Source organism: Mustela nivalis (genome assembly GCF_964662115.1).
Source record: "Mustela nivalis genome assembly, chromosome: 12".
Taxonomy (NCBI): domain Eukaryota; kingdom Metazoa; phylum Chordata; class Mammalia; order Carnivora; family Mustelidae; genus Mustela; species Mustela nivalis.
The window spans coordinates 42,007,171-42,019,348 of NC_139031.1; the positions used below are offsets into that span (position 1 = coordinate 42,007,171).

The 12,178-nt window shown below is 41.0% G+C and overlaps 1 long non-coding RNA gene across 4 annotated transcripts in view; it reads right to left on the reverse strand.

Annotated features, from left to right (window-relative positions):
* Positions 1–12,178, reverse strand: part of LOC309844677 — a 188,906-nt gene that overhangs the window by 30,890 nt on the left and 145,838 nt on the right. For 3 of the 4 annotated variants that reach the window (XR_014300812.1, XR_014300814.1, XR_014300815.1), the window contains one exon: positions 10,004–10,992. This is a non-coding gene — a long non-coding RNA (uncharacterized lncRNA). The remainder of the gene's footprint in view (positions 1–10,003; positions 10,993–12,178) is intronic. The other variant, XR_014300813.1, reaches the window with a different exon arrangement.

A 12,178-nucleotide genomic window follows, 5' to 3' on the forward strand; every position in this document is an offset into this window, starting at 1 on the left:
ATTAACATAAACTCTAATGGCTGAGATTGGAAGTGTGGGACTTCAAAACCTCCTGGTCAGTTGAAAAGCCACAGACTTGAAATAATTTCTAACAAGGGTTAAACTATTTCTGTACTCCCAGGGTTCCTTCTCCAAAATTCTAAAACTTCATTAGTCTAGAGTCCATTTGCAAGATTTGGGTTATTAACACCAAAGACTGAGCCAGGGATGAAGTCTAAAGCAAGAGAATACCAGAGGGAAGTTCTTTCCTCCACTGAGTGTCTTCTCCCAGATACTTCCATGGTCGGTCAACCTCCCTCAGGTCTCCTCAAATGCCATCTCCTCATCAGATCCCCCTCTTACCACCCAACTTAAAATTACAGCCCCACTCCCCAGCACTTCCTATCGTTGAATGATTGAATAAGTGTCTCAAGAAAGATAGGATATTAGGTTTTTACTCGAGGTTGTGGAGTGTATTTTATATTGCTTAGTCTTGCTCCTCCGTCCTTGACCTCTAGATCCCAGGATGCTAGACAATTACCAAGATTACATTTTGATCCTTCGGTACTGCCCCACCTCAAGGCCTAGACATCACTTTGGTGTTTGGCATCCTCAGGGTGAATAGCAGTAACAGTGGCCTCTTCATTACCAAGGCCCTCACTCTTAGCAACAACACACAACCCTCCACAAAGATGCTAGCTTGCAAAAGTGTTAAGGAGAATGGAGAAAATATTTCCATTTCCATACAAATAAAAATGATCAGATATAAATGCAGAGAAGCTGCTCTGGGAAACAGTCATTGACCATCAAGAGAAGGTGACGCTGTTTACTTAATATTCCCCCAAATACTCAGTATTTAGCAGTATTAGCTAATTTCTCGCTATTACAAACAACTTTTTAATGAGCATTTTACAATATAACTCTTTCATATTTAGTTTATGTCTTTATGGAATATACTTAAAAGCATACGTACTGAATTCCACTGTAAACTTTATCTTGTGATTATTTTAAGTCCAATTTCCTGTGTTTAAATATTCAGATCTAAATTTTGAAAGAAGTTTTATTCTTCCATCATTTTGAATGTTACCATGTACAGTTCAACCATGAACATTTTATTTTATATTGACTATTTCTACAAGTTCTTTATTTTCGGTGAGCTTTTATAGTTTTCAATATTACAAACAAGAAGTGACTTTTCAGGCAGTTAATCATATAACACTTTATATTTTATATATTTTCTTATATTATTATGAATCGAATAACAGTCTGAGAGTTTGCATTTATTTCTTGGCTAAATGATAATAAAATTATAAGCAATTCTTCTCGAATACTGCAAGGTTGTTCTGATCTGAAAATACATTCATTGTTTTCAAAAGTCTTCTGTCAACTTTGATGAATTTCAGTAGGCTCTATGGTATAATCAGCACGTCCTTGGGTCAAAATGGTTGGGATAAAAACAATTGGGGACAAAATGTCCTACTTTGGATCAGCAAAGGCCAAATGGAAGATGTTAGATTTCAGTTAGGCATTGAAGGATACTTAAGATTTGCTGCCAGAAGAAAGGAATACAGATGGGCTTCATGCAGCTGCTATGCTCCATATTTTTCACTGCACCATTTGAACAGGTGGATGGTATGATCTCACTCTTCTAGCCCTATTTTGACTCATGTTATGAATTTCTTATCCAAATTTTGCTAACACTGATTAATCATCTTCTCATGAAGTCTTTCTCAGATGCAAAGTATTCATTCTCTGGTTCAAATGCCATTAAATCCGTTTCCTTCTTTGATCAAATTCTATACCAAACATTCACTTTTTCAAGATTTTTTTCCCATTTTCATTTTTGTCCTACTGAATTATTTTTGTCAGATTATATTCCTTGTAAATTTAAAGATTTTGTGCAACATATTTTTAACTGAAATACTATTATCTGCTGGGCAATGTTCTAGATGAAGGGAATACATAGTAAATAAGACAGCTATTAACTCCTTCATTCAATGAAACTTAATACTGAATCATTAATCAGGGTTTTATAGCGTCTAGAAATATTTCAGTAATAATCTATGCTTTTGTGAGCCTTCTTTTTGAAGCCTCTGTTTCTAACTAGTTCAGGGTTTCTGGATCCAATTTTGAGATTTAATTGATTTTTTTAAGAAGACTTGATTATTATATCAGTTTTAAAAATCTGTATCTTGCCACTGCAGTTTTAGCTGTTGACAGTTTTATTTCATGTTGATTATTTGCATCAAGTATAATTTTTTTCCCTGAGCCAATTCCCACAGTATCCAATATGCCCAACATATAACCTTTAAGCAGGTTGTCATGGACGTTAAGTTTTACCACTTGCATCTTTAGGCATTGTCAGTTTTATTTTGTGTTGATTATTTCTGCTGAGCCAAAAATTTTCCCAGAAACCTAGTAAAAATGTCCTTTGGGTCAAATTTGTGGGATCTAAACTGCAAAATATTTTTTTAAAAATCCTCAACTGAAATGGTGTTGTAAAATTGTGATTCAAGACCGTGTCTTTTGGGAGAGATGCATGAGAAAATATGAAAAGTAGCACTTCTGATACTCTAATGTGCACACAAATTACCTGGGATCTTGATAAAATGCAGATTCTGATTCAGTGGATCTGGGGTGGGGCCTGATACTCTGCTTTTCTGACAAGCTCTCAGGAGATACTAATACTGCTAATCCATAGGCTGAGAAGCAAGGACTTAGAATGTATGACTTGTGGTCATGCAGGCTGGAGTTCAAGACCCTTGCTGTCTTCTAAACCTGAGGACCTTATTTAACCTCTGAGCCTGGCTTCAGTCCTTTGTAAAATGGGATGATAATACTATTACTTAACTAAGAGATTTGTTGTCAAGATTAAATAAGATGATTTATGTAAAAAACGTAGCACGGAGATTCCCACCTAGAAGTAATGAATGGTAACCCTTATTAACTGACGAGTAAAGGTACATGGAAAACACACAGGAGGTCTCAGGAATGAATGGTAAGTGGCTTGGCTACTCAGAATGTGATCCTTGGATGAGCAGCATCTGGGAGCTTGAAAGAAAGGTGAAATCTCGGACCCCGACTCAGACCTACTGTAAAAATCTACATTTTAACAAGATTCCTTGGACATTTGTGGCATATTATAGTTAGGGAAGCAAAACACTGGAATTTAAAGAAAGGGGGCAGGGGGCAAGTCTGAAAAGGTACCCCAAGGACTGTAAAGCAATTGTCTTACCCGCTGAGAAATTTGCAAACTTTTCTGCATGGCTGTGGGGTGAAAAATACCCACCCTTCCTATCCATCCATCCCACACATTCCCACTGTCAGGCATTGTTGATCAATCAAGCACTTCTTCCAGCTGAGCGTGGGTTAATCTCAGGATCCCACCTACACAATGCCTAGGCAAGCAAGGCCTTAGCAGTGGATCCAGGGTGACAGAAATGATAATTCGAGGTCACTCCAACAGACCATTTGGAGTCATGAGAAAACTTTAAAAAGGAAAACATAAGCGTATATGTAAGGGCTTAGGAGAGTGGCACCTGGTAAACACTCAATTAGTAGGAGTCAATTACTTCTACCTAGCCTAGCAATCTATGCCAACCTTTTCTCCAAACGGTGAGTACATGAGAAAATTTAGGACAGCGTATTCATATTTTGGGGTATTATAATGCCCTTTCATTGTGAAATGATGGGAGGAGTAGAAAATGATTTCTTTTTAATTCTCATATGACAAGACTAAAATTTTATCAAGCCTGTGTTCCCTTCATGGCAGCACGAACACCTGAGGTGATGAGGGCTTGTATTTCTGTGTCTTTAGGTCCTGGGGTAACTAGGCCTGGCCAAAAAGACATAGCCAGAGCAGAGTGGCACTTCTTATAGTTCTCCCTCTACTCGCCCCACGATGTCTGCCTTTGGGCAAGTGACCATGAGAATGTTTCCTTCTGCAAATGGCATGCAGAGTTGACTCTGCACTTCTAGAAATACTGTCAACAAGTAGGGGGAACCAGTGGCAAGTGCAGTGATGGCGGTGTAGAGCCAGTACGAGGGAGTAGAGTCAAACTGTCCCCATGACGCACAGTCTACTACTGAGAGTCTCCGGAGAGTCTACTTATTAGCAGGCCTCGGACAGAGGCTAACTGGGTGGAAGTAGCAGGGTGCAGGGGCCTGGAGTTGAGGAGGGCTGCTTTGCACTAGGTGACCTGAGAGGACTTTTCCAATGCGAGCATTAGACTTTTGGACACAAGTGAGCTGTTGGCTACGTTTTCTGGATGCTGCACCACCCCAGGATACCCTGAGGTCCTAGAGCCAACACTGGCTTTGACATGCATGTGCTCTCGCATCCAAGAGCTGAGCTCTCCCTGAGAGTTCACTCAGTGATTCAGAGACCAAACTGTCCTAACAAGCTGAAGAACCAAAGTCTACTGAGGTTTAAGCCTCCCCCTATTGAAAAACATTTTGTATTCATTGCTTTCTTTTTTAGGTCAAACACAGGAATCTATGTGCTGTAGTTCACCACCCACCCCTTCTTCATACGCTCCCTCGTGTTATATATGCAGTTGCACTGCCATCTGATTCTAGAAAATTAATTTACAAATGGAAGCAACAATAATGCCATATAGTGACATACAGTGTTATGTGTAATTTTCAGGCTGGTTCTTATTGGCAGGGCTCTCCAAGAGAGAAAAAGAGAAGGGGAACCAGAGTTCAGAGCTGCAGCATGTGGGGCTGGAACAGGAACCCCATTTAATACCATACTGTATTCCATATTTCCAATGGAAGACTTGTCCTGACATCTTTTTGAATACCCAACTCACCCAAGCTCATCATTAATTCTCTTTCAAAGTGTGCTATCAACAGACTTTGCATAAAAACATCTCTCAAATAATGAAGGCTTTGGTTCTACTGGATTACTTTGAAACAGTAGCCCTTAAAAACATGATTAAAAGTTTCCATTGAAGTTTATTATTAATGAATAAGGTTTTGTACTTATGCATATGAGGCCTTCTACAGAGAAGGATTTCAAATTCCTTTCTAAATGAGGCCTGGGACAAACATAACCACTTCCCTTCATGAGTAGACACACTAGAGCCGGTCTCATGTGGCCATTAGGGGCCGTGACTTAAAATGTAAAAGTATTTTAACCTCTTATGAAAGGCTTAAAAAGAAAAAAAGGAAAAAAAATGGTACCCATCACTCCCAACTCCTTTGTTGTATTAACCATGTCTTTTGTTTCTGTACTCTGATGCTTCAACATCCGGGCCTTACTGACCCTGGAGAGACTGCCCGTCCTAGGGTTAGCTAACTCCTAGACAGAAATAACTCACCCATGAGCATATTTTTCAAAAACACACCAACCACTCTAGAGCCCACACTCCAACCACCCCCTTCATCACCCCTCATACTCTAGGCCATGGTCCATCTAATCACCTCAGGACCAAGGACCAACTAGGGATAGCTCCAACACCCTTAAATCCACTGAAATTATTCGATCTCCAATCTTAAGCCTGCTTGCCCTGCTTTGCTTGTTCCTTCCCACTGAAACCACAATAAAGGCTCTTGTCTGCAGTTCTCTCTCTCCCTCTGCCCTCCAACTGACCCCGGTTCTTCTCCGAATGCCCCCTGTCCTTCCCACCGCCCCGCCCCCCATTGGCAAATCATTCCTCTTGGGAACGAGAAGAAACTGTCTTTTCAATGGCAATCTTCCTCCTGATCTGCTGACCTCCTAACTGTACCTCAAATTTCCTATGAGTATACTTTATAACTATTATTAAACACTTTATTACATAATCATGGCAGTCCTTCTCTCACCAGGTAAGAGCACCATATCTCCAGTTGTTTTATTCCCCAGTTCTTCCAGAGGGCTTCCATAATCTTCTGTTTCCCCACCACCTCTTCTCTGTGCCCTATTTGCCACCCCTTCCCACCACTACCCTGCAAGGGCCTTTTGTCTACCTTCACTAGGCAAGCAACACAGTAACGTTCCCAACGTAAACTTTCAAGATCCCAGCAATTCCTTGCTCTATTTTTGAAAACCACCCTCTGAGGCTGCTCACTTCTGTTACTACTTGCAAAAATCTGGAGTTTATTTCATTTTATCCTTAGCAGGGATTATGGAGATGTGGTTACACCTCTTCTTCCAGAAATTCCTTTGAGGATTCTAAAATGACCTCCTCTCTGTGGATGTGGAGGGTTCTTGGGTTGGTAAAGAAAACATTTCCTTCCCCAAACAATTAATTTCAGTGGGGCCCTATTTCCCTGAGAAAGAGGCCTCTGTCACCTGTGTGAGTGAGCAAAGAGATCCATTTCCCTCCATCCCCAATCCCATCACTTTTGGGTACTCCTTCAGGAGTTGTTTTGGTAACAGTTTTCTACACACAGAGGACCCGCTTTTACATTCAGTTTTATGAAGGCCAAGTAAATGCTTCCAAAAGTTACACAGAGACGAGAGATTCTCCTCCCACCAGGTTTGAGACGTGCAGGAAGATGCCGGGCTTCAAACTGTACCCCTTCCAGTGGTCCACACCCGGCCCCCCGCCCCCAAATAAAGAAAGAAGGAAAGATTGTTTTCTAATTATCCAGTGCCAAGTCCGTATCACAGGATTTGGAAGTATCTGAGGTGACCTCTACATACATGTTTCATCTCCTTATCTATGTTTTTCTAGCTCACCTCCCAACCACCCAACACAGTTAGCTGTTTCTCTGTAATACTTCACCTGAGATAGAGGCACTGTGCAAATCTCAATAAACACAACTTGAGAATATGGAATAGGAGAAAGAAGAAAACAAGAGAATTGACTTAGTCACTCACGGTTGAGGGGATTTTGATTGAATCTGGGTTTGAACTGGGGGACTAAGGACACCCACAGGACAGTATGTCTAGTTTAGGGCATTGGTATTTTTCTGGGAAATAAGGCCCTACCTCTCTCCATATGCAGCGCTGGAACTGGGAATCTTAGAAAATTATTCCCTCCCATCACCTGAGGCAGATGTTCTCAGTACTCTCCCCATGGCTCTGTGCCCCTCTTAGCTCAGTGCCTCTGGGCCAAACTGCAGCCTCTCTGGAAATACACTGATGTTTCTGCTGGAAGGCCTCTGCTGCTACTCAGTAGGTCAAAAACACAAGAGAATTCATGCCACCCATGAAGAGCTCCCCAAAACATACCAATGGGTGTTGATGTAAAAATAGCTCAGCTCCCTTACCTGTCAGGGGGAGAACATCCTACCCAAGGCTGTTCTCTATTCTGGCTCCCAGAAATCCACAGCAGAACTAAACTTCAGTTTCCCACCGTGGGAACTTGCTTGACAATGAGCCCTTACTTTGGTTTTCTTTTCTTCCCTGTCTCACTTCCCCACTCTCCCACCAGTGTTTCATGGGATCTCCTCTATTAGAGTCCTTGTCATAGTATCTGCTTCTATAGGAGCTCAAACTAAGACCATTTGTGAGAGATCAATCCTCTTGTTGCAAGTTCTTTTTCAGAATAAGATGTGGACTTTACTGGAGTTGTTCATGTACATAGTTATTATACATTTCACAGCGTGCTAAGCCGTGCCTCTGACTAGAAAGAGAGGCTTTTCCTATTACTAGCCATCCTGCACAGTAAAGAGCCATTCAGTATTAAGGTCAAAAGCCAAGACTCCAGCGTCAGAGTGCTGGAGAAACTAGTGCACACTTATCCATCCATACATGCATATATACATATAAACATAACTTGCCCAAAAGATACACCCATATCCTAACACCTGCTAGGTGTGCAATTTTGAGTAATTTATTCTCCAGGCTTCAGTTTCCTTATCTAGAACAGAACATAATAGTTATCCCTACCTTAAAGGATTAAATGAGATAATATATGCAAAGCACTTAACACATCGTCTGGTGCAAAGCAAATACTCAATAAATGTCAACTCCTCTTATCATTCTTGTACTTTCAGTTTAAATTACTCCTCCTAAGGGAAGCCTTGCCTGACCTGAGATTAAGTCTGTCTCATATGTTCTCATAAATTCCCATGCAGCCCCTACTATATACATACATTGTATATATGAAGAATATATGTATGATACATTCATACATGTATCTTCAATGTGTAGCACAGAGCTATTCACATAACAGATGCTCAGTAATGGGTATTGAAGGAACAAATAGGTAAATAGGATAGGATCCCTGCCTTCAAAGAGTCATAAAATTTAAAGGCAAATGTGGACAAATTCCTGTAGAATTAGACCCTTACAAAGTATTGCACTCCTTCACAACAGTCCTCCACAAATAGTTACCCAAAAAAAGAGCCCTGCTTTGGAAAAGCTGCAAATCCTTCTAGAAAGTACTGCTATGTTCAGGTCACTGCCTACCTCCAAAATCTCCCTAGAGAAAATACATTAGCCCTTTTACTTTCTAATCAGCAGGATCCCTTCCAGAATATTCTAGCACTTACAAGAAGCTTTCATTCACCATGATTTCCCCCTAAAGAAATCCTAGCTCTGTACTATTAACAGCTTTTCCTTAGTGAACTGAGGGGAGAACTGGGGACAGGAGCCCTACTATTTCCCTGTCCTCAGCGTAGAATATTTCTCCTGTGCTCTTTTGCCAAAAGTGGTACTCGAGAAGATGTAAGAGGGGAAGACGAACTGATTATTGCCAAGATAGCCCTGGATAATGCCACCCATCTAGGCCATACCCTCTAGAACACGGGCAGGGAATTTGTTTTCCAGTTCTTTACTATTTGATAAACACAGATCTGCAAAGATACAATCCAGCTTCTATGGAACATTCCGTTATTTGGAAATGTCACTTTAACCGTGGCCACCCTGTTTGAGTCACTGGGTCATCTGAAGGTCACAGAAAGGTGTAATTCCTTCCCCCGCCTCTCAGCACAGAGAAAGGCAAGGGCACCAAGAAAGCAATGCCTCAGTTGGGAGTCCCATCCGTGGGCGCCCTGGCCGCAGACTGCCTCCCCACCTCACCGCCTAACACCAGACAGCTCCAGATGGTAACCATTTTCATGTTTTCCCAGTTAGGTTTGGAACTGAACCAGTGTCAGCATTCTTAATTCTATGAGCAGACACTCTTGAAAATCCCACTTCTCTGTAATGGGATTATCTGGGGTCAGCTGCTGCCATTTACTTTTTTCTGTACTTCTCCCCAACCCCCATGTTGGTGCCCAGGCTTTCAAACAAGGAGCCATCGGGCACCCCTCTGTAGTGGCAGAGCACACAGTGTCAGAGGAGGAGGAGACTGTGTCTTGTTTTATACTGTTAAAAATGGTTTATCTGATTATAAAGGCTGTGAGTGAAAAATAAAAGCTTCCAAAAAGTTATAAAAGCAAAATAAAATTCACCATTATCTTACTATTCAGAAAAGAAAAAAAAAAAAAATCCAACCAACCAAAGACCCATCATTAGCATCTGATGTCACTTTTGTAGGCTTTTATAATACAACATACGGCATACATATTTTCTTTTGTTCTTTCTGTATCCTTGCAAAATTGGGATCATATAAACAATGGATCTTGATAAATCTCCAAAAGAACCTCCCCCAGTTTTTTAAAGTGGTTTTAATCTCTACAGCAAAAGTGCGGTATTAAATGGCAAAGGTGAGAGCACTGCCTGAGGTAGGCTGGCCAGAAGGCAGAGCAAACAGGTACAGCCTGGCTTCTGAGTCCAGCAAACCTGTAATAAACTCCTGGGGCCTTCGACTTACTAGCTCCGTGTCCTTGGACAAGTTATATAACCCTTCTAACCGACAGCTTCTTATCTGGTGCACAGAAAACAATTAGCACATGCCTAGCAAATAGGTAAAGATACAAATAATGTTAGTACCTGTCTCCTCAATGACAATGTAGAGCCTAAAAAAGACTTTCATCACTTCCTCTGGCTAACATGTCATTTTTCATCACTTCCTCTGGCTAACATGTCATTTTTAAGAAACAAGGGTCAATTTATATGATAATTACTGATTCTATTAGTCTCCTCTGGCTGCTATTACAAACTAGCACAGACTAGTGGCTTAAGTAACACATATAAATTTCTCACAGTTCTGGAGGCTAGAAGTCCAAGATCAAGATGTTGGCTGGTTCAATTTCTGGTGAAGGCTCTCTTCCTGGCTTGGAGATGGCCACCCTCCTGCTGGGGCCACACGTGGCAAGGAGAGAGAAAGAGAGGGTAAGGTTTCTGATGTCTCTTCCTATAAGGACATGAATCTTATCAGATCCACTTTAGTGAGGTTATAAAGTGAGGTTATAAGTGAGGTTATAAAGGCAAAGCCTCACTTAACGGAAATTACTTCCTTAGAGGCCCTATTTCCAAATACAATCACATTTGGGGGCTAGGGCTTCAACCTTTGAATTTGGTGGTGGTTCAGTCCAAGGCACTGATTAAGACTATTAACAAGTTGTAGTTTAATCCTATGGAGAAAAGCAATGGGATCCTTTTAGCCTACAGCTGAGGTGGACGTGCAGAGAAAGAAGAGGGCAAGGTGACTGCTTCCCTCTGTACCACGAGAAGCACAGTGAATCCACTCCCACACGTTCTTCAATGCCTTTGTCAATGCCCAAAGAAAAGCACAGTTCACCTCTCCAGATTCGTAGAGGAAGTCCTGTGTTGAAAGCATACTGTTTTGGAGGCTTGTGCAATCAGAGTAGCTCTTAGCTTCATAGTAGGTATGGTTTCTAGTTTCAGTTTTAGATGAAGAAAAGATAAAAAGGACATTAACGCCTTTTTAGAAAATGAAGGCAACTCCTTCCTCCCCAGCTGTGGGAGGAATTTCCTAGTTTTGCTGCAGCTGGATGGTGAAGGGCATTGTTGAGGAAGACAGAAATTCATAGTAACCCCAATATGATGCATCTCGACTCACCTGTTCCCGTGTACCACCCTTCGAGCCAGCTCTGTGGACACTGGTCTGACCTCTTGCCTTCAATCCAGCTTCTCAAATTCAAACCTCTGATGGGCCCAATGTATTCTACCTGCAGACTGTGAGGGAAGTTTTGGTTCCAGAATCCCATTAACCAATTCCTCTTCGTTTTCTGCATAGAGAAGGTAGGGTCATTTCCTGAGAGATTTCATTCTGAGAAATGCCTGCCTGTAGAAGAGCAGAAGTATCTCATGTGGTGGGAACTGTGCTCAAATTTCTCAGTGGTTCCTGACTTCCAGACTTTGCAAAGAAATGTATTCTGGAGGACTCTCGGAATTGACAAATGAGTACACGCTGTCATAAAAGAGGGGACGTTTTAAATTAGGAAGAAGATGTTCCTTAAAGAAGTAAGTCTTTCCCACTAAAGGCCTTAAACTTCTTCAAGGTTTTTATTTAACTGTAAAGGTTAAACTTTAAACTGGCACACGGTTAAGTACCACAGTCATTTTGCCCAGATGATAAAATATCACCAAGGTGGCACAAACTCACTGATTAGAATTTTGAAATGGACTTTTATTCCATTCTTTTTCTCATTTTAAAGCTGGTTCTATTCTGCTTTGCAATTATCTTCTCACTCTGTCCTCCTCCCGAGATCTGGTCTCTTTTATACACAAATTCATTGGCAAACCCGGCAGTGTCAGTGGGTGGTAGACAAACAGCTGTGGTCAGAGTTGAAGGGCATGCCAGGTCTGGACTGGGAAAACGATTTCTGCACCTTAAGCCCGGCAAGCATCTCAAGTGAGTTATGTGAAATGAATTTACTTCATCCACACTTGCAAGTTAAAGGAGATTCTAAGCTCGCTGAGTATATGAATTTCATCTCCATACCCTCTGGCTTGGGCACAGTGTGTGGGCCAGAGTAGGGCTTCAATAATTCTCTGTTGAATTTATATATGTTGAATGATTACTTGTTCATTCACCTTAATTATAATTGTTTTTTCCTTCTGATCCCAGGCCTCATTCCGGCATAGAGACCCCCTCAAAAGAATTGTGATTAAAAAACAAAAACACTAATTCAAAAGAACACATGCTCCCCTATGTTTACTGCAACATTATTTACAATAATCAAGATATGGAAGCAATATAAGTGTCCATTGATAGATGAATGAATAAAGAAGATGTGATAATATTATCTATAAAATATAATATAATATAATATAATAATGGGATATTCCACAGCCATAAAAAGGATGAGATCTTGCCATTTGCAACCACATGGATGGACCTAGAGGATATTATGCTAAGTGAAGTAAGTCAGACTGATAAAGACAAGACCATATGATTTCACTCATATTTGA